This window comes from Canis lupus, chromosome 34, assembly GCF_003254725.2.
Source record: "Canis lupus dingo isolate Sandy chromosome 34, ASM325472v2, whole genome shotgun sequence".
Taxonomy (NCBI): Eukaryota; Metazoa; Chordata; class Mammalia; order Carnivora; family Canidae; genus Canis; species Canis lupus.
In genome coordinates this window covers 12,078,117-12,101,970 of record NC_064276.1, presented here as the reverse complement: position 1 = coordinate 12,101,970, position 23,854 = coordinate 12,078,117, and the positions used below count along the sequence as shown (strand labels likewise).

At 48.2% G+C, this 23,854-nt stretch overlaps 1 long non-coding RNA gene across 4 annotated transcripts; it reads right to left on the bottom strand.

Moving 5' to 3' along the window:
* Window positions 1–757: 757 nt before the first annotated feature.
* Window positions 758–16,403, bottom strand: LOC112662772 (uncharacterized). Of its 4 annotated transcripts, none has more exons than XR_003138813.3 (5): window positions 16,271–16,403; window positions 13,565–15,294; window positions 12,096–12,175; window positions 1,205–1,437; window positions 758–1,118 (listed from the first exon to the last, which is right to left on the bottom strand). It is a non-coding gene; the product is annotated as an uncharacterized LOC112662772 (long non-coding RNA). The 4 variants fall into 4 exon arrangements; XR_003138815.3 differs by lacking the exons at window positions 758–1,118; window positions 1,205–1,437 and adding exons at window positions 10,305–11,624; window positions 11,819–11,884; XR_003138814.3 differs by lacking the exons at window positions 758–1,118; window positions 1,205–1,437 and adding an exon at window positions 10,305–11,884.
* Window positions 16,404–23,854: the final 7,451 nt, after the last annotated feature.

The window sequence follows — 23,854 nt, the reverse complement described above, 5'->3', positions numbered from 1 at the left end:
GGAGCTCAGAAGAGTCTCCCTGCAGGGCTACTCCAGCCATGGGGCAAGCGGGGATCCTCACCCAGCCTGCCTCCCCACTGACAAGGGCACTGCCTCCCCAGGTGGCCCTTGGGTTCCTGGAGCAACGGCCACCTGCAACACCATTTGCAGACTAGTCTTGCACTCCCGCTGCTCCCTCAGCCCTGTCTTTGGTTGCCTTCTTGCCCCTCAGGCCCCCCTCCAGCCCACAGCAGAAGTAGCCCCGGGGCAGCATCTCCCTGCTCCCCGGTGCCCCTATCCTCACTCCAAAGCCCCAGAGATGGCCAGGCACACCCATTAGTATCTGCGTGGCCTACACTCGAGGCCCCCTGGTGCTGGGGACCCCAGGGCCCTCCCCACGCCAACTACCACACACAGGCAGCTCCAGAGCTCCCTCCAATGGGCAGCTTCCTCCTCAGGAGCTTCCCAACCAGGCCGCCCCTACATGTGGCTCCCGGCTTGAGAGGCATCGAGGAAGGAGAATCAGCCGGTGCTCAGCTGGGACCCACTGCCACACATGTGAATGTGGCCCAATTGGACCTTGAAATTCAGCTGAACTTCCAACTGAAAGTCCCTGCATAAAAAGACCAGGGTTGACCAGGAGAACCCAACTATCTACCCAACGCCAGCACCTACAGTGATAAAGATTGTGGTTTCAAGCCAGGTAGGTGTTAGGATGACACAGCCCAGGTCACATACTTACACAGCAAGAGAGACCCACACACCCCAAAACAAACAAATGTCCGAATCCCCCTCAACGTTGTCAAAGGGCAGATTTATAAATCTCCAAAATATATGTATATACACATAAGGACGTAGTTTTTTTTTAAAGTGTGTACTTTGCGGTCCCCTTAGGTTTAGAACCCTTGGCCTGCCAATCTGGATAGGTCAGCCTCTCAGTCTGGTCTGGAGGCAGCCTCTGGATCTGGGGAAGCAGTTTCCAATGACACCTGGGCGGCTCCCAGGTAGCTCCTGTGAAGCCGCACTTGCCAGCCAGGCAGGAACTGGAAAGCAGACCCCTTAGATAGGAGGCCTGTGAAGGACATTGAGCACCAGCTGTCGCCCTCCGTGTGGGGATGGGTGGAACCACGATGGATTGCCTGTGGGCACGAGGGACCAACAGCCTTGAAGAAAAGAACAAAGAGCACCCGGATCATGGACAATTCGGGGCACGTGCGCATCTTACCACGTCCTGGGGCCACGGAGGCAATGCCCTCCGCAGGCTCATAGGGATTCAGGCCTCCCCGGGAGAGAAGAGTGTGGGCTGCATCAGAGCCCATCGTGTTGTGGTCAGACAGGCTCCAGCTGCTCCTCCTCACTCTTGACTGTTCTCTGCTGGGCATGTCCGCAGGGACATGAGGTGTCCAAGGAGATCGCGGCTTACGGACCTGGGAGACCTGGGAAGACTCGTCCATTCACCTGCAAAGCATATGAAGAAAATCAGATCCCTCTTCAAATCTCTACTTTTGTATCCTTCTGATAAATACCTAACTGTGAATTTCTGGTCATTGGGTAGTTCTCTTTTTAACCTGAGGAACCTCCATACTGCTTTCCACAGTGGCTGCACCTGTTTGCCTCCCCACCAGCAGTATAAGAGTCTTCCCCTTTCTCCCCATCCTCACCAATACCTGTTGTCTCCTGTGTTCTTAATTTTAGGCATTATGACAAGTGTCAGGTGATTCCTCATTGTGGTTTTGAGTTGCATTTCCCTGATGATGGGTGATGTTGAGTGTCTTTCCTTGTGTCTGGCGGCCATCTGGATATTACAGAAAATGTGCATTCATGTCTTCTGCCCATTTTCAATTGGATGATTCATGTTTTGAATGTTGAGATTTATATTTTGGATATTATGTCTTTACTGGATCTGTCGCTTAGAAATATCTCGTCTCATTTTCTAAGTTGCCTTTTAGCTTTGGTTGTTTCCTTCACTGTGCAGAGCTTTTTATCTTGATGAAGTCCCAATAGTTTATTTTTGGTTTTGTTTCCCTTGTCTCAGAGCATATGTAGAAAAAAGATCCTATGGCCAAGTCAAAGACGTTACTGCCTATCTTTTCTTCTTTTTATGGTTTCAGGTCTCACATTTAGGTCTTCAGTCCCTTTGGAATTTTTATACATGGTGTAGGAAAGTGTTCCAATTCCATTCTTCTGCATGTGGCTGTCTAGTTTTCGCAACGTTATTTGCTGAAGAGAGTGTCTTTTATTTCTTTATTTTAAAGATTCTCTTTATTTATCATGAGAGACACAGAGAGAGAGAGAGAGAGAGGCAGAGACACAGGCAGAGGGAGAAGCAGGCTCCTTGCGGGTAGCCTGATGCGGGACTCGATCCCAGGTCTCCAGGATCACACCCCAGGCTGCAGAGGGTGCTAAACCACTATGCCACCAGGGCTGCCTGAGACTGTCTTTTAACCATTGGGTATGCTTTCCTGCTTTGTCAAGGATTAATTCAGCCTAGAATTTCGGGTTTGTGTCTGGTTTCGGTATTCCATTCTGTTCTATTGAGCTATGTGTCTTTTTGTTGTGCCCGCACTATCCTCTTTGGATCGCTAGAAATCTGTAATATAACTTGGAGTCTGAAATTGTGGTGCCCACAGCTGGATTTTGTTTTTAATACAGCTTTGTCTATTTTCAATCTTTTGTGGTTCCATACAAATTTTAGGGTTATTTTTTCCAGCTCTGTGAAAAATGTTAGTGCTATGTTGATAGGGATTGCATTGAATGTACAGATAGCTTTGAGAGGTATAATCTTATTTGCAATATTTGTTCTTCCAGTCCTTGGGCATGAAATATTTTTGTATTTTGTATCATCTTCAATTTCTTTCATCAATATTTTATAGTATTTCCAGTACAGGGCATTCACCTCTTTGGTTAGCCTGAATCCTACATATCTTTTTGGTTTTGTTGCAACTTATAAATGGGATTGAGTCCTCAATGTCTCTTTCTGCTGCCTTATTATTGTTGCATAGAAATACAACACATTTCCACATATTAATTTTATATCCTGCAACTATTTCCAATTCATGTTTGATTTGTAGCAATTTTTTATTTGTGATGTCTTTTGGCTTTTCTACATAGAGCATCATGTTTCTGCAAATAATGAAAGGTGGACTTCATCCTTCACAATTTGGAACCATTTTATATTTTTTTGTTGTTGTTGTCTGATTACTGAGGCCCAGACTTCCAGTACTATGTAAATAGGAATGGTGAGGGTGGACATCCTTGTCTCATTTCTGAGTGTAGGGGAAAGACTCTCAGTTTTTCTCCCCTGAGCATGATATTAGCTGTGGATCTTTGGTATATGGCTTTATGATGCTGAGGTATGTCCCTTCTATCCCTACCTTGCTGAGATTTTTTTTAAGAAAAAATGCTGTATTTTCTCGAATGTTTTATCCACATTTATTGACAGATCAATAGGATAAGGTTCTTATCCTTTATTAATGTAGTGTATCATGTTGATTGATTTATGAATATTGTACCACCCTTGCAACCCGGGAATAAATCCCACTAGAGTGCGGTGAATGATTCTTTTAATATACTTCTGAATATGATTTGCTAGTATTTTACTGAGAATTTTGGCTTCCATGTTTCTTTAGGCGTATTGGTTGCTAAATCTCCTTTTTCAGTGGGTCTTTTTCTGGTTTTGGTATCAAGGTAATGCTGGCCTCATAGAAAGAGTTTGGAAGTTTTCCTTCCATTTCTATGTGTTGGAAACGTTTGAGAAGAATAGGTATTAACTCTTTTTTAAATGTCCAGTAGAGGAGGATCCCTGGGTGGCTCAGTGGTTTAGCGCCTGCCTTTGGCCCAGGGTGCAATCCTGGAGTCCTGGGATCAAGTCCCACGTCGTGCTCCCGGCATGGAGCCTGTTTCTCCCTCTTCCTGTGTCTCTGCCTCTCTCCCTCTCTCTCTCTGTCTGTGTGTCTATCATAAATAAATAAATAAATAAATAAATAAATAAATAAATAAATAAATAAAAATCTTTTAAAAAAATAAATGTCTAGTAGAGTTGCTATGGGCAAACATCCAGTCCTGGACCTCCCTTTAGGGAGGGTTTTTTTGTTAAAGACTTTATTTAGGGATCCCTGGGTGGCGCAGCGGTTTAGCGCCTGCCTTTGGCCCAGGGCGCGATCCTGGAGACCCGGTATCGAATCCCACGTCGGGCTCCCGGTGCATGGAGCCTGCTTCTCCCTCTGCCTATGTCTCTGCCTCTCTCTCTCTCTCTCTGTGACTATCATAAATAAATAAAATTTAAAAAAACTAAAGACTTTATTTACTTATTCATGAGAGACACACAGAGAGAGGCAGAGACAGAGAGAGAGGCACACTCCATGTGGGGAGCCCGATGTGGGACTCAATCCTAGGTGCCCGGGATCATGACTTGTGCTGAATGCAGACGCTCAACTGCTGAGCCACCCTGGTGTCCTGTTGGGAGGGGGTGATTGCTGATTGAACTTATTGGCTGGTTCTGCATTTGTTCGCATTTTCTTTGTCTTCCTGTTTTAGTTTTGGTAGTTTGTAGGTTTCTTGAGGTCTGTCCATTTCTTTCAGGTCTCCCAGGTTGTCGGCATAGAATTTTTCATAGTATTCTCTTGTACTTGTTTTATTTTTGTAGCGCTGTATGTGATCTCTCCCCTTTCATTTGTGATTTTATTTATTTGGGTCCTTTCTCTTTTTGATAAGTCTGGGGTAGAGGTTGATGAATTTTATTAACTATATTTTAGAACTAGCTCTGAGTTTCATTATTCTACTGTTTTCTTGTTGTTGTTGTTTCTGTATCATTTATTTCTGCTCTAATCTTTATTATTTCCCTTCTTCTGCAGGCTTTACGCTTTGTTTCCTGTTCCTTTTGTAGCTCCTTTAGGTGGAAACTTAGGTTGGGTATTTGATGCTTCTCTTGCGTCTTGAGCGCATTTCTATGTACTTCCCTCCTAGGGCTGCCTTTGCTACATGCCAGAGGTTTGGACAAACATGTTTCCATTTTCATTTCCTTCCCTATATTTTTATAATTTCTTTAATTTCCTGGTTGCCCTATTCATTCTCTAGTAGGGTGTTCTTTAATCTCCACGAATGTGTGGTGTTTCCAAAGTTTTTTCTTGTAGTTGACTTCAAGTTTCAGTGTCATGGTCTGAAAATATACGTGGTTCTTGTGCTTGTTGAAGGCTGATTTGTGGCTCATCATGTAAGCTGTTCTGGAGAATGTCCCATGTGCATTTGAAAGGAATGTGTATTCTGCTGGTGTGGGATGAAATATTCTGAATACATCTGTTGAGTCCTTCTGGTCCAGAGTGTCAATCAAAGCCATTGTTCCCTGTTGATTTTCTGCTTAGATGATCTGTCCTGTGTTGTGGGCATGAAAATCCCCTGTCATTGTATTAGTATCAGTGAGTTTCTGTATGTTTGTTGTTCATTCGTTTCTATATTTAGCTACACCGGGATTGGGTGCATAAATATTTACCATTGTTTGATTTTCTTGATGGATAGCCTCTAATCATGAAATAATGTCCTTGTTCATCTCTTATTACTCTCTTTGTTTTCAAATCTAGTTTGTCTAAGAATGGCTCTTCCAGCTTTTCTTGATATCCATTAGCATGATAGATGATTGTAAATCCCCTTTCAATATACAGGTGTCTGTAGGTCTAAAGTTAGGCACTATGAGAAATGACAAATACCCACCATTTGCTTCAACGTGGATAGAAATGGAGGGTATTATGCTGAGTGAAATAAGTCAATCGGAGAAGGACAAACAGTATATGGTCTCATTCATTGGGGAATATAAATAATAGTGAAAGGGAATAGAAGGGAAGTGAGAAGAAATGGGTAGGAAATATCAGAAAGGGAGACAGAACATGAAGACTCCTAACTCTGGGAAACGAACTAGGGGTGGTGGAAGGGGAGGAGGGCGGGCGGTGGTTGAATGGGTGATGGGCACTGAGGGGCGCACTTGACGGGATGAGCACTGGGTGTTATTCTAGTTATTCTAGTTTCATTCTTCTGCATGTGGATGTCCAATTTTCCCAGCACCATTTATTGAAGAGACTGTCTTTCTTCCAATGGATAGTCTTTCCTCCTTTATCGAATATTAGTTGACCATAAAGTTGAGGGTCCACTTCTGGATTCTCTATTCTGTTCCATTGATCTATGTGTCTGTTTTTGTGCTAGTACCACAATGAGATACCACCTCACAGCAGTGAGAATGGGGAAAATTAACAAGGCAGGAAACCACAAATGTTGGAGAGGATGCGGAGAAAAGGGAACCCTCTTACACTGTTGGTGGGAATGTTAACTGGTGCAGCCACTCTGGAAAACTGTGTGGAGGTTCCTCAAAGAGTTAAAAATAGACCTGCCCTATGACCCAGCAATTGCACTGTTGGGGATTTACCCCAGAGATTCAGATGCAATGAAACGCCAGGACACCTGCACCCCGATGTTTCTAGCAGCAATGTCCACAATAGCCAAACTGTGGAAGGAGCCTCGGTGTCCATCGAAAGATGAATGGATAAAGAAGATGTGGTCTATGTATACAATGGAATATTACTCAGCCGTTAGAAATGACAAATACCCACCATTTGCTTCAACGTGGATGGAACTGGAGGGTATTATGCTTAGTGAAGTAAGTCAATCAGAGGACAAACATTATATGGTCTCATTCACTTGGGGTATATAAATAATAGTGAAAGGGAATAGAAGGGAAGGGAGAAGAAATGGGTAGGAAATATCAGAAAGGGAGACAGAACATGAAGACTCCTAACTCTGGGAAACGAACTAGGGGTGGTGGAAGGGGAGGAGGGCGGGCGGTGGTTGAATGGGTGATGGGCACTGAGGGGCGCACTTGACGGGATGAGCACTGGGTGTTATTCTCTATGTTGGCAAATTGAACACCAATAAAAAATATGTTATTATTAAGAAGAATAAAAATAAAGTTAGGCACTTGTAGGCAGCATATCGATGGATTTTTAAAATATTTATTTATTCATGGGAGGGGGAGAGAGAGAGAGAGAGAGAGAGGCAGAGACATAGGCAGACGGAGAAGCAGGCTCCACACAAGGAGCCCGATGTGGGACTAGGTCCCTGACACTGGCATCATGCCCTGAACTAAAGGCAGACACTCCATGTTCTGGCCTGTTCTACTTTCTGGCCTGCAAAGTGTGTGTGGGCAGATCTGTTGTCTGGATTTGTCTTCCCTTGTAGGTTAATGACTGTCACCACCCCACCGCTTTCAGGATTCTAACCTTGCGTGTGTATTTTGTGAATTTGACTCTGATGTACCTTGGCGATGGTCCGCTTTTGTTGAATTTAGTGGGAGTTCTCTGTGCTCCTGGTTTCAGTGTCTGGGTCCTTCCTCACATTAGAAAAGTTTATATAATTTGTTCAAATAAAACTTGTGCCCCCTTTTATCTCTCTTCATCTTCTGAGTCTCCTGTGATATGAACGTTATTGTTTTAATAAGTGACTGTGTTCCCTAAGTCTACCTCTGTGGTCCATTACCTTTCTTTTTTTTAGGGTTTCCGCTTGGAACTGCATCTCAGTTATAGCATTTTTAATGTCGGCCTGACTAGATGTTAGGCCTTTTATCTCTACAGTAAGGGATTGTGTAGTGTCTTCTAAGCTCTTTTCCAACCCACCTACTATCTTTATCGTCATTGTTTTAAATTCTAGTTCAAACATCTTACTTATATCTGAATTGATTAAGTCCCTGGAAGTGAGTAATACCTCCTCTTCTTTTTGGAGTCAAATTTCGCCATATCACTATGTTTCCCAGAATACGTGGAAAAAAAAAAAGAAAAACAGGAAAAACAACAATAACCACAATCCCCCAAAAAATCTTATATCTTGTGTGTGTTTTAGGCTGCTTCTCAATTATTAATTAATTATTAAGAGAATCTAGATCGCAAAATAATAAAGAAAATTTAAGTACAAAGAAATTAATAAAAATAAATATGTCTTTAACAAATAAAATTAACACTTAATAAAAAAAATTGACCAAAATCAATGAAACATAGTTATACAGAATAAAGTACAAAGGAAGCTAGATCCTACTTTCCCCGTAGAGCTGAAGCCTTGCAGACCTCTGTGATCAGTACTCTTGGTGGGAGCCAGTGGTCTGTGCAGGTCGTCTGGGGGAGGGGCCGTCCCCCTAATTGTCAGGTGCCACTTGCCTTAGTGGGGATGCACCTGCAGGGCTCAGAGGCAGGGCTAGGTGAAAGCGCCTCTGGCCTCCACCAGGCGGCGCTGCTGCTCCCTGAGCTCCCTAAGTGCTGATGGGCGGGAAGAGGGTGGGGGCCCTGGGTTCCCTGGCCCTGGAGCTGAACATCCCACACCCCAGTCTGCAGTGAGCCTTCTCAGAAGAGCCATCGAGCCTTCTTGACTCCACAGTTTGTGTCAGGCCCCTGCCTGTGTCCGAGCTTGCATGGCATGCCACCTATAGGTCATCAGCTGGGCCAGCACCCAGAAGGCATCCTCCTCATTTTGGGACACCAGCAGGATGGCCACCATCTGGCTCGTGCCCTGGCAGTGGCCCACCTCCTTCAAGAGCCAGAGACCAACAGAGGGTGTCCACCGCCGATGCCCCCCTGAGCCCTCCCCGCTTGGACATCAGGCTCCCAGGCTCCCTCACAGCCGAGGTTCCCAGAGGGTGCTCCCAGAGGGCGAGGAGAGCAGGGTGGAGGGTCACCCGGATGAGCTATAGATCAATTCAGCCCCAGGTCTGGGGTTTGCTGTGACACACTTGCTACTGAGCCCGTGTGGTTAGGGCAGGACCCTCGCTGGACAGGGGACGGCATTTGGGGGCTCATCATACTGTGTATGTTAACAAGCAATGCAAATTGTCTCAAATTAAATGCATGACATTCAGAAATACATAAAAACACTGAGGCTCAGTGTCAGTTTGACCCATCCGACTCTCATTGGGTCCATGTGCGTCCTGGTCCAGCGGTGGCAGTGCTGGCCAGCCCCCAGATCACTTTCCTGCCCCCCACGGCCCCCACCCCTGCGCCCTGCCCTTCACGGGGCAGCTCCACATCTTCTTGGGGTTCAGCTCACACATTGACACCTGAAGGCCCAGTCCTGGTGGCCTCCCCATTCCAGGGACCCCGGGGGGAAAGGGGGACCCCGGGGGGGAAGTTATGTGGGTCATCCCGAGCACTTTACCATGCAACAGTGTTTTGTTTGCTGCCAACAGTGTTTTGTTTCACCTGGCCTCAGACACCCTGTGTAACTTATCCAGGAGCCCCCGGGCCTCCCCTGGGGCCCCCAGTCCCCGCTTGCCCAGCAGCCTACCCAACCCCAAAGCAATCCCATAACATGAACATGATGTTGCAGAAGCTTCTGTTGATATCTAGATCTATCTGTTTGATGTCCCAGGAGGAGACCTGGGCCTCCTCCTTCATTTCCTGTGGGGAGACAGGGGAGAAGGAGCCAGCATCAGGGACACAGATCACTAACTGTCACCAACTGCCATCTTAAGCAGGAGCACTGCTGATCACCATGTGAGCATGTCCAGCAGAAACCTCCTTCCTTCCCCTGTGAGGCCAGGGACAGCACAGGTGCCCACCATGCCTGTCGGCCTATGTGAGGCTTGTGCTTAGTTGTCATGGATGGGGAGGGGACACCGGGGGTCAACCCTGTGCAGACAGAGGACATTGGCGTTCAGCCGTGGTGGTGAGAGGACATTGGGGTTCAGCATGGTCTGGGGTCCCTCGGTTCCCTGTGCTCCAGACACCCAGGCTGAGCCCCACTCTCCCCCAGGCCCTACCCGCTAGGGCGTGGAGGATCCTTCCACATGCTGGTGCAGGAGACGCGGCAGCACAAGGTGTGCCAGCTGAGCCCGCCTGCTGAGGGGGCCCAGGTACATGAGCTGCAAGTGCCTGCTGTCCTGACGTCCCTTCCAGGGCCACACTGACCGCCCTGCTGGCCCTCTATACCCCATGAGCACAGGTTCGGGGTGAAGAAGGTTGGAAGCGCCCCCAGAGCCCAGCCAGTCCAGGCTCCCTGGACAGAGGCAGCGCAGATCTCCCAGGGCACTTTGCACAGACCATCGTGAACTGAGGCCACCGGTCCCTGGCTGTCACTCTCTCCCAGCCCCGTCCTAGCCCACGGGGAATGGGCTGAGTCCCAGTAAGTCTGTGAGGGTCCTGACCTGGAATTGGCTGATCTTGGAAGTCACAGAGGCAGGTAAGCTTTGTGTGCCTGTGGCACCTGTGCAGGGGCTGGTAGGGGCTGGGTAGGGCTCCCTCTTCCTTTCTGGGGGTCTGTCCCCACTGCTTGCTCAGAGCTCTGGGAGATGCAGAAATGGGCTGGCCGTGCATTTTAACTCTCAAGACTTTATTGAACTTTCAACAACAAACAGGGGCTCCGACCTTAGGGTGTGCACCTTCCCCGGCGGAGTGGGACCATCCTGTCCTTTAGGGAAACCCGAAGTCACATGGGGGTGTGGGTGCTACAGTCCCCAAACTTGGAGCCTGGGCAGACTCTGAGTGTGGGCACATTTCCTGAAGTTGGAGCCTGAGAGGCAGTATTGTGGACAGCAGACCTGACCTGTACCTGCAGCTTAGGGGTCCCTGCTCTGGGCCCCTACAGCTTAGGGGTCCCTGTGCTGGTCCCTGCATATCAGCTGGACCCCGGCTTCTGGACCACTGTTTCCAGGGGACTGACTACCAGAGACCCAGCATGTGGAGGAGCCTGCCTCCTAGTGTGGGTGAGGACGTGGCCCAGCAGCCTGCCCCTGCTGCCCCTGCCCTGGGGTGTCCTGAAATTTCCAGTGTTGTCCTAGGTCAGCGACCTGGATCTGTGGGGCCCACCCAGGATGCCACATCCTGCTCTGAGAGGGTCGCTGAGCCTTGGGGCAGAATCCAGAACTGGTCAGGGCCACGGGGGGGCTCAACCCATCAATCTGCATTCTGACCCTGGGAGGGCTTATGTCGAACCTGCCTCCCCAGCACCCTGGGAGAGGCCAGCCCAGGTCCCTCTGGGTCAGGGACTCTTTTCCTGTTGTGGGGGCGCCCTTTATGAAGGTATGTGAGATGAAGCAGGGCATGGTGTCTGCTGGCCAGAGCCTCAGGGCCCACATCCTCCCCATCACGCTCTGCTCCAGAGGCCCAGGTGCATGAAGCTTCCCTGTGGATGCAGAGGTCAAATGGTCCCAGGACTGTGAGGGGCCTTGGGGTGGCAGGTTCAGTGCTTCCCTCGCTCTGGCCTGGCCCTGCCTATCACTCCCCAGCGAGTGGCTTGAGCTCCTGTGGCCCCAGGGAAGGAAGGGTATCTGGATCCCTACAGTGTCATCTCAGTGGGCTGGGTGGACCCCGTGACAGGAGTCCCGGGGGGAATCTATTGTCTGGTTTGCTGTGTGGCCCATGATGTGGCCCAGGCAGGTGCCAAAGGGAAGGGGACCCAATGTTCTGACATCAGGTCCTTGTTCGGGTGCCACCTGCCTGCACTCTCCTGGTTCCCTGGGATCATGAGGAGGGAGTTCCTTGTGGGCCATCCGGGCCAGTGAGGGGTCCTGGGTTGTGGGCAGCTGGGCAGAAGCACATAACCCACTGATCCTGGACACAGGTGTGCAGCCATGGGCTCTGGGAGCTTCCCTCCTGCAGTAGCTGACCAAGCCACCCTGGGAGCTGAAGGAGAGACATCCCACTCCCTGGAACCTCCTCCAGGGACCCGCTGGACTTCTCCAAATGGGTATGGGCTGCGAGTCTCAGACTTAGGGCCCCAGGTTTGGGCCTGGCTTGTCTGGAGGGTGGGGCTGAGCTCGGCCCTCCCCAGAGTCAGGGGGCAGGATGAGGGAACAAGGGTCCTGGGGTGGCCTTACCTGACTGAGGAAACACTGAAGGAATCACTTGGGGGTGTAAATACCAGTGAACATCTGTTCCTCCTCCTGGCAGATGGGCAGGAGGTGCTCAGGCCCCAGGGTGCGTCCCCGTGGAGCCAGGTGGACACACTCCCCATGGCCCCGCCCAGCCTTGAGGGCGCCCCAGGCCCCCAGGAGGAGGAACTTGACAGGAAACTTGGGGCAGCTCAGAAGGGCTGTGCTGGCACCCCTTGCCCCAGGGCCAAAGGGGCGGAGCCTCTGCGGAGCGTCTACTTACCATGTGCTTCTTAAGCTTGGGGTGAGCTCTGTCTAGAATGCGCTCGTGATGGGCCTAGAACCTCAGCAGTTTGGGGAACCCTGGAATGAAGAACACTGAGATGGCCCCAGACCCCCAAAGATCAGGGTCTCCTCATGCACCAGGTGAACGAGTGGGTCATCCTGGCAGGGGCCTCTTCCCCAAGCCCTGACCCCAGTGTGCCAACAACCTTCTTTTTTTTTTTTAATTTATTTTTTATTGGTGTTCAATTTGCCCACAAGCTTCTAAGCCCTGAATGGACCCGGTCTTTCCAGACAGCAGGACTGTCGTTCTGGCTAGGTGTGGCAGGGTCCAAGGACCCTCATACTCACAGAGACCCCGCAGGGTGGGAGCCCAGGGCTGAGGACCAGGTCCGCCTGACCCAGCACCCTTTTCCCTGCAATGGCCAACGAAGGGGAAGGCGGGTCCCCAGCACCGAGGGGCAGCGAGTATTGGCCACGAGGAGGGTGATGGGTGTGCATGGCCATTGCTGGGGTTTTGGAGTCAGGATGCGGGCACCCGGGAGTGGGGAGATGCTGCACAGGGACTGTTCAGCAGAGGCCCCCTGGCTTCCCAGGGCCTGACTGCCCGGCATCCAGATGGCCTCCCCCTGCACCCTGGGCGTCCTCCCTGATGTCCCCTGACTCCAACCCTCTTGCTGTCATATCTGCGACTCTGGCACATTGTACCTCGTGTCAGAGCCCCTGAGCATGACCCAACCCTGACCCATCCAAGCAGCCACTGGGCAGTGAGCAGAGCTGAGGGGGCCTGGAGAAGCCCCATTGGCCCCTATGCAGTCTCCAGCCTCCGTGAGGTTCCTGTGGGTCCCACGACCCAGCAGCCTCCTCCAATCTGACCAAGGCCACTGGGCTGTCCCCCTTCCCTCATTCCCATCCCAGGGTGGCCACCTCCTCCTCCTCTTCCCTCTTCCTGCCCAAGGTAGTCAGCCACTTCCTCTGCTGCTCACCCTCCCTCCCTGAACTTGCTTTGTCACCAGCATCTATCTGCAGCCCCACAGAAGCCTTCAGAACTGTGGAGGCCCTGGCCTGGGGGTGTGAGTGAAGAGCAATCCCCCTCATTTGCCCCAGACCACACAATCCTCCTATAGAAAGCAGGCCATTATCCCAGAGCCCCTTACCTCTCAAGCTCATGCTGAAGGACAGGACACCCCACATCCCGATGCTGGAGGCAGACACCTGGTCCTCCCCAAAGCAGGAGTGGAGGCCACTCCTCTGAGTGCCCATGGGCCAGCCCGCAGGCCCAAGTCACTTCCTACCCACTTCCCGGGTTTGTCTCCTGAGTCTCTCAGCTCCACCCCAGGGCAGACATGGCCCTCAGAGGGCACAAGGGGACGAGGTCCTGTCCCGGGGGGATGGGCCAGCCTCCAGAGAGGCTTTCCTGCAAAAGCAAACCGCCTCCTGAAATGGATGAAGTGGTGTCTAGGGTCTTACTGCAGAAAGCTCTGACGGCCCGTGACCTTCCACAGTGATGAGTCAGCATCATCCCAGGTCCCGTGAACCCCATACTTGGCATGCTGAAACAAGTGCCCCGTGGTGGGAACCGATCAGCGCCAGGGACATGGGGAAAGGAGGGAGCAGAATGGCTCCTCTCCCCTGAATCCTGAGACAGACCAGGACCCTCTGAGACTGGCCGGGCATGAGAGGAAGGGCCCCTCTGCCCAATGGGAGCAGCCTGACAGTCTTACCTGCTCCTACCAGCGATGATCCCAACCTGGGCCTGACCTGACCTGGTGACTCTGGTCCCACCTGAGCCTCACCTGGACCTGGTGACTTGGTCCCCACCTGGGCTCATTGGCTACCGATCACTACGAGCCAAGATGGACCCTCACTTCTACTAATGCCTGGGAATGTCCCCAGGGTCTCACTTGTTCCTGGTGACTATGGTCCTTGTCTGTGTTGATCTGGCTCATCCTTGGCCTCACCAAGGCCCCTCCTGGACCTCACCTGGCTCTGATGCCTCCATCCTTTGACTCGTGCTCTGCTCCTCTGATTTTCATGTCCTGGGCCCTCCCTGCTCAGCTTAGATTCAGATCCATGTTTTTTTTGTTGTTGTTGTTTTGTTTTTTGTTTTTTGTTTTTTCAGATCCATGAATAGGTCTCACCTCTACTTCCTGGCTAACACACTATCTGCAAATCTGGTGCACCAGAGGACAATGATCCCCGCCTGTCCTTACCTGCTTGTCCTGGCAACAACACCCACTTGGGTCTCATTAGCTGGAATCTGCTATGATCCTCACCCGGGACATAATTGTTCTTGCTGCTTATGATATCAAATGGGCCACACCTGTTCCTCCTTACCTGAGTATGCTCACCACCTGGGCCTCATCAGGACCTGGTGACTATGATCCCCTACTGGGCTCTTCGGCTACTGAGGACTAGGATCCCGGATCGACCCTCACTTGCTACTGATGCCCGTGTCTGTCCCCAGAGTCTCACTAGTTCTTGGTGACTATGGTCCTTGTCTGGACTGACCTGGCTCATGCTAGGCTCTGATCCATGCCTGGGCCTCACCTGGCTCTATGCCTCCAGCCTTTTCCTCATGCTCTGCTCCTCTCATTTTCATCTCTGCCTGGGCCCTCCTTCTCAGCTTAGATTCAGATCCCTGATTGGGTCCCACCTCTACATGTTGGCTAACAAATCTGGACATCTGGTGCACTTGAGGACTATGATCCTCACCTGGACTTACCTGCTCGTTCTGGTAACAACACCCATTTGGGTGTCACTGGCTGGACGCTGCTCTGATCCTCACCTGGTACATAATTGGTCTTGCTGCTTATCATACCACTTGGGCCATACCCACTCCTACATACTTGGGTATGGTCACCAACTGGGCTTCATCTGGACCAAGTGACTATGATTCCCTCCTGGGCTCATCAGCTACTGATAACTAGGATCCAGGATAGACCCTCATTTGCTCCTGATGCCAGGGTCCATCCCCAGGGTCTCACTTGTTCCTGGTGACTATGGTCCTTGTCTGGGCTGACCTGGCTCATGCTGGCTTTGAGCCCCTCCTGGACTGCACCTGCTCTTGCAGATGTGGTCCCCACCTCTAGGGGGTGCTCTAGTGCTATGGTACTTATCTGGGCCTCAGCTGATGGTATTCGGCTATGATATCAGCCCTTTCCAAGGCCAGCAGGGTCTCCAGGTCCTCTTGCCTCGTGCTGTAAAACAAAGACATCCAAGGATGACACTGAATGAAAACCTTCAGAAGATACATGCGTCTGTGTGCTCCCTGTGGGCAGGCCCCAGTCTGTCTGACCGGAGTGTGGAGACAACACTATAGCTCCAAGGGGGACATGCTGGGTTGGAGGATCACTCGCGGGAAGTCACTGTCTTTGGCTCGCCCACCTACAGTCCACCTTCCCAGCCACTGTCCCAGGACATGCTGTCATTAGAGGACACAGCTCTCCACATGTTTATCAGGAACACAAGGGGGCCCAGGGGGCTGCAGGGAACTGCTGACTGATGCTTGGGGTAACGTCTCCCAGCCAAGGACTGGAGTCGGCATGGCGTTGGATGGGACTGACAGAGAGTGTTCCTGCCGGCCGGGGGCAGACAGGAGGTTCGGTTTCTCTTATGTTCCACAAGCACAACAACCAAAGGGAAAAAGCAATGAATTGGACATCATCAAAATTAAAAACTTAGAGCAGCAAACTGTGACCAAACTCCCCATCCTGAATACAATGATTTGTGAATAGCCTGAATGGGGCTCTGGGGGAGCACGAGGGCCTCAATAATCCAGTTCATGAAGAGCAAGCCTGCTCAAGGGCCAGGAGGACCCAGAAGCCCTGACCGTCTACCCCGGACCACAGTGTGGGTGGTTGGTCATCACATGTCGGGGTCCATGCACCTAGGACACGCTGGAATGTCATGGCTTGGGTCTGCCCTGTACAGAACAGGGCTTACAAGGGAGCGCGGGTCCCAGTTGAGCTGCCGGAGGCCTACCACAGCCTCCTTCCCTGGCTGGGGCCGGAGGGAGGCAACCCTTGCCCCGTGGAGCTGTGGAAGGGCTACAGGAGCTGCCTCATGGGTATCACATGGGGGTTGGTGTGTTTTCACCCAACCCAGGAAGCCAAAGTCCCCACCAGGCCCCACAGGGCCCATTGTGGCAAGGAGCAGGGAGCAGCTCCCACTCACCTATGACCTGCTGCTGTGTGAGCACCTACTCTTTATACACTGGGGTACTGGTGAGAGTCAGATAGTTCGGGCTCTGTGAGCCAGATCAGGAGCACGAGTGCCTCCAACTGCCTGTGGACACAGACTAGTGCCAGGCAACGGTGGAAACCTGGGGCGCCACAGTTCCACCCACAATGGGGCCCCGTGACATCACTGTGGTCGGCAGGGTCCAGTCAGCCCTTAGCCCTTCAGCCTGAAGGCCAAGGGTGTGAGAGGAGTTCCTGTCACCACACTGGATGGGAAGGTATACAGGCACTGTCTGTCCAACGTCCTTAGTTCCCACCCTCAGGCTCTCCAGGCCACCCACCCTAATCAGTAGACTGGTGTCTCAGCTGTCCTCCCATCTCCAGGGGTTCACAGCATGGATTTTGCACTTAAGCTCCGGGTGGTTCAGTTGGTTAAACGTTGACAAGATTTTGGCTCAGGTCAGGATCTCAAGGTTGTGGTGTGGACCCTCACGTGGGGCCTGGGCCCAGGTGTGTGAGAAGTGTACTTGAGAGTCTCCCTTTCCCTCTGCCCCTCTCAATGCAAGCTCTGTCAAATCTTTTAATAATCAATATTGAAGATATTTGAGAAATCTTTATCATCTCTGCAGAGGTGCCTTCATATGTGTAACGGCTGTGCAAATGCCTTTCAGGGATCCACCGTGATTTCTAGCAGAAGCCCCTATTAATAGCTATTGAAGTATAGTCAACATGTAATGTTACACTAGTTTTAGGGCTACAGCTTAGTGGCTCCATTCTGTAGATTACTCAGCTCTCCCCACGAGAAGTGTAGTCAGCATCAGTCCTTGTACAAAGTTAGTACAATAGTACTGACTCCATTGCCTAGGCTGTACTTTCTAAATTTCTGTGGTTTATATATTTTAGAACCAGATGTTTATACCTCTTAGTATTCATCTATTTTGCCCATCTCCAACCTACTTCCTTTCTGGCAAGCAGTCAACGTGATCCACCACATTAACGAGAGAAAGGACAAAAACCCTACGGTCATCTCAATAGTTGCAGAAAAAGCATTTGACAAAGTACAACCTAATCATAGTGGGTTAATGAACAAGGGGTGGTGGAAAGGGAGGTGGGCGGGGGTGGTGGTGACTGGGAGACGGGCACTGAGAGGGGCACTTGATGGGATGAGCACTGGGTGTTATGCTATATGTTGGCAAATTGAACTCCAATTAAAAAATATGTAAAAAAAAAGGGGGGGGAGGTGGGTGGGGGATAGGGTAACAGTGATGGGCAGCGAGTGGTCACTTGATGGGATGAGCATTGGGGGTTATACTGTGTGTTGGAAAATCTAACTTAAAAACAAATGTAAAAAAATCATAGTGGGTTTTGAGGATATTTCCATCAACAGAATAAAGGCCGTGCAGTTAGGCCCCTAGCTGACATCATACTCTATGATGAAGACCTGAAATCGTCTCCCCTAAGAGCAGGAACAAGACAAGGAAGTCCCCTCTTAGCCCTGGCAGTCCTACCATAGGAAAGACACACGGAGAAGAAAAGTCATCCACACCTGTAAGGGGAAGTCAAACTTCCCTATTGACAGAAGACATGGTACTAGAATCAGGAAACCCTAGAAGCTCCACCAGAACTGTTAGTCCTAATGAGTGATTTCACTTGGGAGACACAAAATGAACATAGAAAAGTTGGTAGCCTTTCTGTACCAACAATGAACACTCAGAAAGGAAATTAAGAAAAGGACTCCATTCTCAGTTGCAACAAAAAGAACAAAATATTAGATTGAACCAAGGAAGTGAAAGACTTCTACACTGAAACCTGGAAGGATTTGGGAAGACATCCTGGGCTCATGGGTGGGAGCCTTCAACCTGTTAAAATGTCGATAGTACCTGGAGCGACCCTCACTTTCAATAGAATTCCTATCAAAATCATGGTGACAGATTATAGAAATAGGAAAAAGAACCCTAACTTTCGTCTACCCCTGCAAATGACTCAGGACAGCAAAAACAGTACTGAGAAGCAAAACAGAGCTGGATGCAGCACTTTCCGATTTCAAACTATGTCACAGAGCCACAGAATTAAAACAGTGTGGCTCTAGGGCACCTGTCTGGCTCAGTCGGTAAAGCATAGGACTCTCGGTCTCACCTGAGGTATTAATCTCAGGGTCATGATTTCAAGCCCTTATCTGGGCTATGAATGAGGCATGGAGCCTACTTAAAAGCAATCGCACCCACAATGGTGTGGTCCTGGCATAAGCTGATAAAGCAGAATAGAGAACCAAGAAGGAAAAGCACTCTGATACGGTCACTCATGTTTGTTTGTTTGTTTGTTTGTTTGTTTTCGGGTTTTATTTTTTTTATTTTTTATTTATTTTTTTAATAAATTTATTTTTCATTGGTGTTCAATTTACCAACATACAGAATAACACCCAGTGCTCATCCCGTCAAGTGCCCCCCTCAGTGCCCGTCACCCATTCACCCCCACCCCCCGCCCTCCTCCCCTTCCACCACCCCTAGTTCGTTTCCCAGAGTTAGGAGTCTTCATGTTCTGTCTCCCTTTCTGATATTTCCCACACATTTCTTCTCCCTTCCCTTATATTCCCTTTCACTATTATTTATATTCCCCAAATGAATGAGAACATACAATGTTTGTCCTTCTCCAATTGACTTACTTCACTCAGCATAATACCTTCCAGTTCCATCCACGTTGAAGCAAATGATGGGTATTTGTTGTTTCTAACGGCTGAGTAATATTCCATTGTATACATAGACCACATCTTCTTTATCCATTCATCTTTCGATGGACACCGAGGCTCCTTCCACAGTTTGGCTATTGTGGACATTGCTGCTAGAAACATCGGGGTGCAGGTGTCCCAGCGTTTCATTGCATCTGCATTTTTGGGGTAAATCCCCAGCAGTGCAATTGCTGGGTCATAGGGCAGGTCTATTTTTGACCCTTTGAGGAACCTCCACACAGTTTTCCAGAGTGGCTGCACCAGTTAACATTCCCACCAACAGTGTAAGAGGGTTCCCTTTTCTCCGCATCCTCTCCAACATTTGTGGTTTCCTGCCTTGTTAATTTTCTCCATTCTCACTGGTGTGAGGTGATATCTTATTGTGGTTGTGATTTGTATTTCCCTGATGGCAAGTGATGCAGAGCATTTTCTCATGTGCGTGTTGGCCATGTCTGTGTCTTCCTCTGTGAGATTTTTGTTCATGTTTTTTGCCCATTTCATGATTGGATTGTTTGTTTCTTTGCTGTTGAGTTTAATTAGTTCTTTATAGATCTTGGAAACTAGCCCTTTATCTGATACGTCATTTGCAAATATCTTCTCCCATTCTGTAGTTTGTCTTTTAGTTTTGTTATTTCATTGAGTTTTACTCAAATCTTTATTATCTCTCTTCTGCTTGGTATAGGTTTGTAGGTTTTACTTGCTGTTCTTTCTCCAATTCCTTTAGGTGAGAGGTTAGCTTGTGTATTTGAGATTTTTCCCATTTTTTGAGGGAGGCTTGTATTGCGATGTTTTTTCCTCTTATGACCACTTTTGCTGTATCCCAAAGATTTTGAATGATTCTATCTTCATTTTCATTAGTTTCCATGAATCTTTTTAATTTTTCTCTAGTTTCCAGGTTGACTTATTCATCTTTTAGTAGGATGCTCTTTAACCTCCAAGTGTCTCAGTTTCTTCCAAATTTCTTCTTGGGATTGAGTTCTACCTTGAAAGCATTGTGGTCTGAAAATATGCAGGGGACAATCCTAATCTTTTGGCATTGGTTGAGACCTGATTTTTGACCAAGAATGTGGTCTATTCTGGAGAAAGTTCCATGTGCCCTTGTGAAGAATGTGTATTCAGTTGTGTTCAGACAGAAAGTTCTGTATATGTATCTGTGAAATCTACTTGGTCCAGTGTATCATTTAAGGCCCTTGTTTCTTTACTGATGTTCTGTTTAGAATATCTGTCCTTTGCTGAGAGTGCTGTGTTGAAGTCTCCTACTAATAGTGTATTCGATAGCCCCTTTAAGTATGATATAGTGCCTATTTATCTCTTACTACAGTCTTTGGTATAAACTCTAATTTATCTGATATGAGGATTGCTACCCCAGCTTTGTTTTGAGGATCATTTGAATCATAAATGTTTCTCTACCCTTTCATTTTGAGGCTGGAGGCGTCCTTAGGTCTAAAATGAGTCTCTTGTATGGGATGCCTGGGTGGCTCAGTGGTTGAGTGTCTGCCTTCAGCTCAGGGCATGATTCTGGAATCCAGATCAAGTCCCACATCGGGCACCTTGCAGAGAGCCTGCTTCTCCCTCTGCCTGTGTCTCTCATAAATAAATAAATATTTTTTAAATTTAAAAAATAAAATGAATCTCTTGTAGAGAGCATATACGTGGGTTTGCTTTTTCATCTAGTTCAATACCCTGTGTCTTTTGACGGGATCATTTAGCCCATTCACATTCAGAGTAACTATTGAATGATAGGAATTTAGTGTCATCCTATTACCTACTCAGTCCCTGTTCTTATGGATTGTTTTTCTGGGCATCCTCTTTCTTTACAAGGTCCCCCTTAATATTTCTTGCAGAGCTGGTTTGCTGGCCACATATTCCTTCAGTTTCTACCTATCCTGGAAGCTCTTTATCTCTCCTATTCTGAATGAAAGCCTTGCTGGATAAAGTATTCTTGGCTGCATGTTCTTCTCATTTAGTACCCTGGATATATCATGCCAGCTTTTTCTGGCCTGCCTGGTCTCTGTGGAAAGGTCTGCTGTTAATCTGATATTTCTCCCCAAATAAGTTAAGAATCTTTTGTCTCTTGCTGCTTTAAGGATTTTCTCTTTATCTTTAAAATTTGCAAGTTTTGGGATCCCTGGCTGGCTTAGCGGTTTAGTGCCTGCCTTCAACCCAGTGTGTGATCCCAGAGTCCCGGAATCGAGTCCCATGTCAGGCTCCTTGCATGGGGTCTGCTTCTCACTCTGCCTGTGTCTCTGCATCTCTTTCTGTGTCTCTCATTAATAAGTAAAATCTTAAAAAAAAAAAGAATTTGCAAATTTCACTATTAAATGTCAAGATGTTGAACAGTTTTTATTGATTTTTGGGGTGTCCTCTCTATCTCTTGGATCTGAATGCCTGTTTCTTTCCCCAGATTAGGGAAGTTCTCACCTATGATCAAATATACTTTGTGGTCCCCTTTCTCACTCAGCCTCTTCTGGAATCCCAATTATATATAAATTCTTCCTCCTAAGGTTCTCATTTATTTCTCTAAGCCTTTCCTCATGGTCTCTTAATTGTTTTTCTCCTTTTTTCTCAGATTTCCTCCTTACTATCAACTTGTCTTCTATGTTACTCACTCTCTCTTCCACCTCATTAACCCTAGCAGTTAGAACATCCAGTTTGGATTGCATCTCATTTAATCTATTTTTAATTTTGTCCTGATTAGATCTCATTCTGTAGTAACGAAGCCTCTAGAGTCCTTTATGTTTTTTTTCAGAGCTGCCAGTAGCTTTATAATTTGCTTCTGAATTGACTTTCTGACATCATATTGAAATCCATATTCTCTAACTCTATGGCAGAAAATTCTGTTTCCAGTTCTTTCTTTGGGGTGAATTCTTCCTTTTAGTCATTTTTTCTGGTGCAGAGTGGCTGTATGACCAGGCTGAGTCAAAAATATCAACCATGACCTAAGTAAAATACACCCTAGATGATTCCAAAGAGGTCAGAGACCAGAAAATTGAGAAGAACAGAACAAAATAAAGCAAAAGGACCACTAAAGTGAAAAACACGTTTTAAAACAGTGTAGTAAAATTAAAAGGCCAAAAACCACAAAGAAGAAGAAAAAAGAAAAAAGTAAAGAAAAGAGGAAGAAGAAACAGAAAAAAGGAGGGGTCCTGGGGGATGGCGGTGGTGAAGTTGTAGTGGAGAGAGAATGTAGTCTACCTGAGGGATCCTAGAGTGTGATTCTCTTGGTTCAGAATGTATTTTGTTCTGTATGTTAGAAGATGCTCAATCCCAAATTTATATAAACCAGCAATACTTAATAGAAATGCCCATAACTGACCACCAAAACATAAATGAGATAAAAGAGGGGGGCAGAATGGGAAGGAAGAGAGAATATAATATCACAGAATGAACCAGCACAGTATTCCACTTGGTTCTGGGTGTATATTGCTCATGTTTTAGAAGGTATTAACTTCCATCATTGTAAAACAAAACGAGGCAAAAAGAAAAAAAGAAAAAAGAAAACACACACATATACACACACACACACAAACCCATACCTCATCTATCTACCAAAATTAAATTGAATACTTTGAAGGGAATCCAGAAGTGAAAAATATATCTAAGACATGTAATTGTAGAAATATGAACGTCAAACAGGAAAAAAATTTTAAATGAAGAGCTGGTAAAATATGGCAGTTAAGGTGGGAAAGGAGAAAAAATATTGGAAATTTTTATCTGATATAAAAATGAGTTGTAATGGAAAAGGGAAGAAAAGGGACCCTCTAGTTCTATATACTATTTTCCCTTGGTCCTGGAGCTTTCCAGCGCTGCTCGTTCAGTAAACTTGCTCTTCTCTTGTTCTCCCAAGTGGTCTTCTGGGGGAGGAGCCTGCTGCCTTGATTCTCAGGTGTGTGTGCCTGGGCAGAGATGTCCTGCCCCCTGCCAAGTGCTGGGCTCAGTGTGTGCTGTCAATCCTGGGAGGCCTTTGTTCCCTAGAGGCCCTGCCTTAGCCAGGCACAAGTGAAACAAGGAGGAAATACAATGGTGGCGGCCAGATTTCAGTTCTGGGGTCCAGCTCCCTGTGAGTAACTAACCACAGGTCCCAGTCCACACTGGCCTAGATGCTCCTGGGGCTGGCGCGGGTGCACTGATCTGCACAGCTTGTGGGGCGCCCAGTGGCAGGAGAGTTCTCGCTGTCCTGTGCCCTCCCCGCTTCCACCTGTCTCAGGGAGAATGCAGGATTGCTGGCTTTGTCCACTTAGGCACCCTGGGATCCAGGGACATGTGCCAGTGGACCCCGCTCCCGGGGGCCGCCTCTCCTGAAGGGAATGGGGCAGAGCCACCTCCATCCGGAGCAACCTGCCTAACATACTGGCTTCTCCCAAATGCCCCAGAGAGCTGCAGTGTTCTAGCCCTTTATTGAGATAGGACCTCGGTTTGTGGTGAGGTTTCCCTCCGGTCACCCTTTCTCTTACAGTGACACAGGGAATCTTGAGGCTTCACTGACCCTCCTGTGATTCTGCTCAATTTCCCTGCTAAGCATTTTTCCATTCAGGAAAACTCTGGTGAGGATTTTTAATGTTCCAGTTTCTCCCAGCTGGGCTTTCCTGTCCCATAGGCTTTCGCCACTCCACTTTAGCTGGATCCTCCCGGTTTCCCTCCCATACTTTATTTTATTTATTTATTTATTTATTTAATTTATTTATTTATTTATTTAATGCCTTCCTACCTTGTTAGAAGTGAAAACTTTTCTCACTATAGCATTCCAGTTGTTCTCTCTTTAAATCTCAGGTCAAATTTGTAGGTGTTCAGGATGTTTTGAACATTATCTAGTTAAGTTTCAGTTATTGTTGTGTTTTTTGGTTTTTGTTTTTC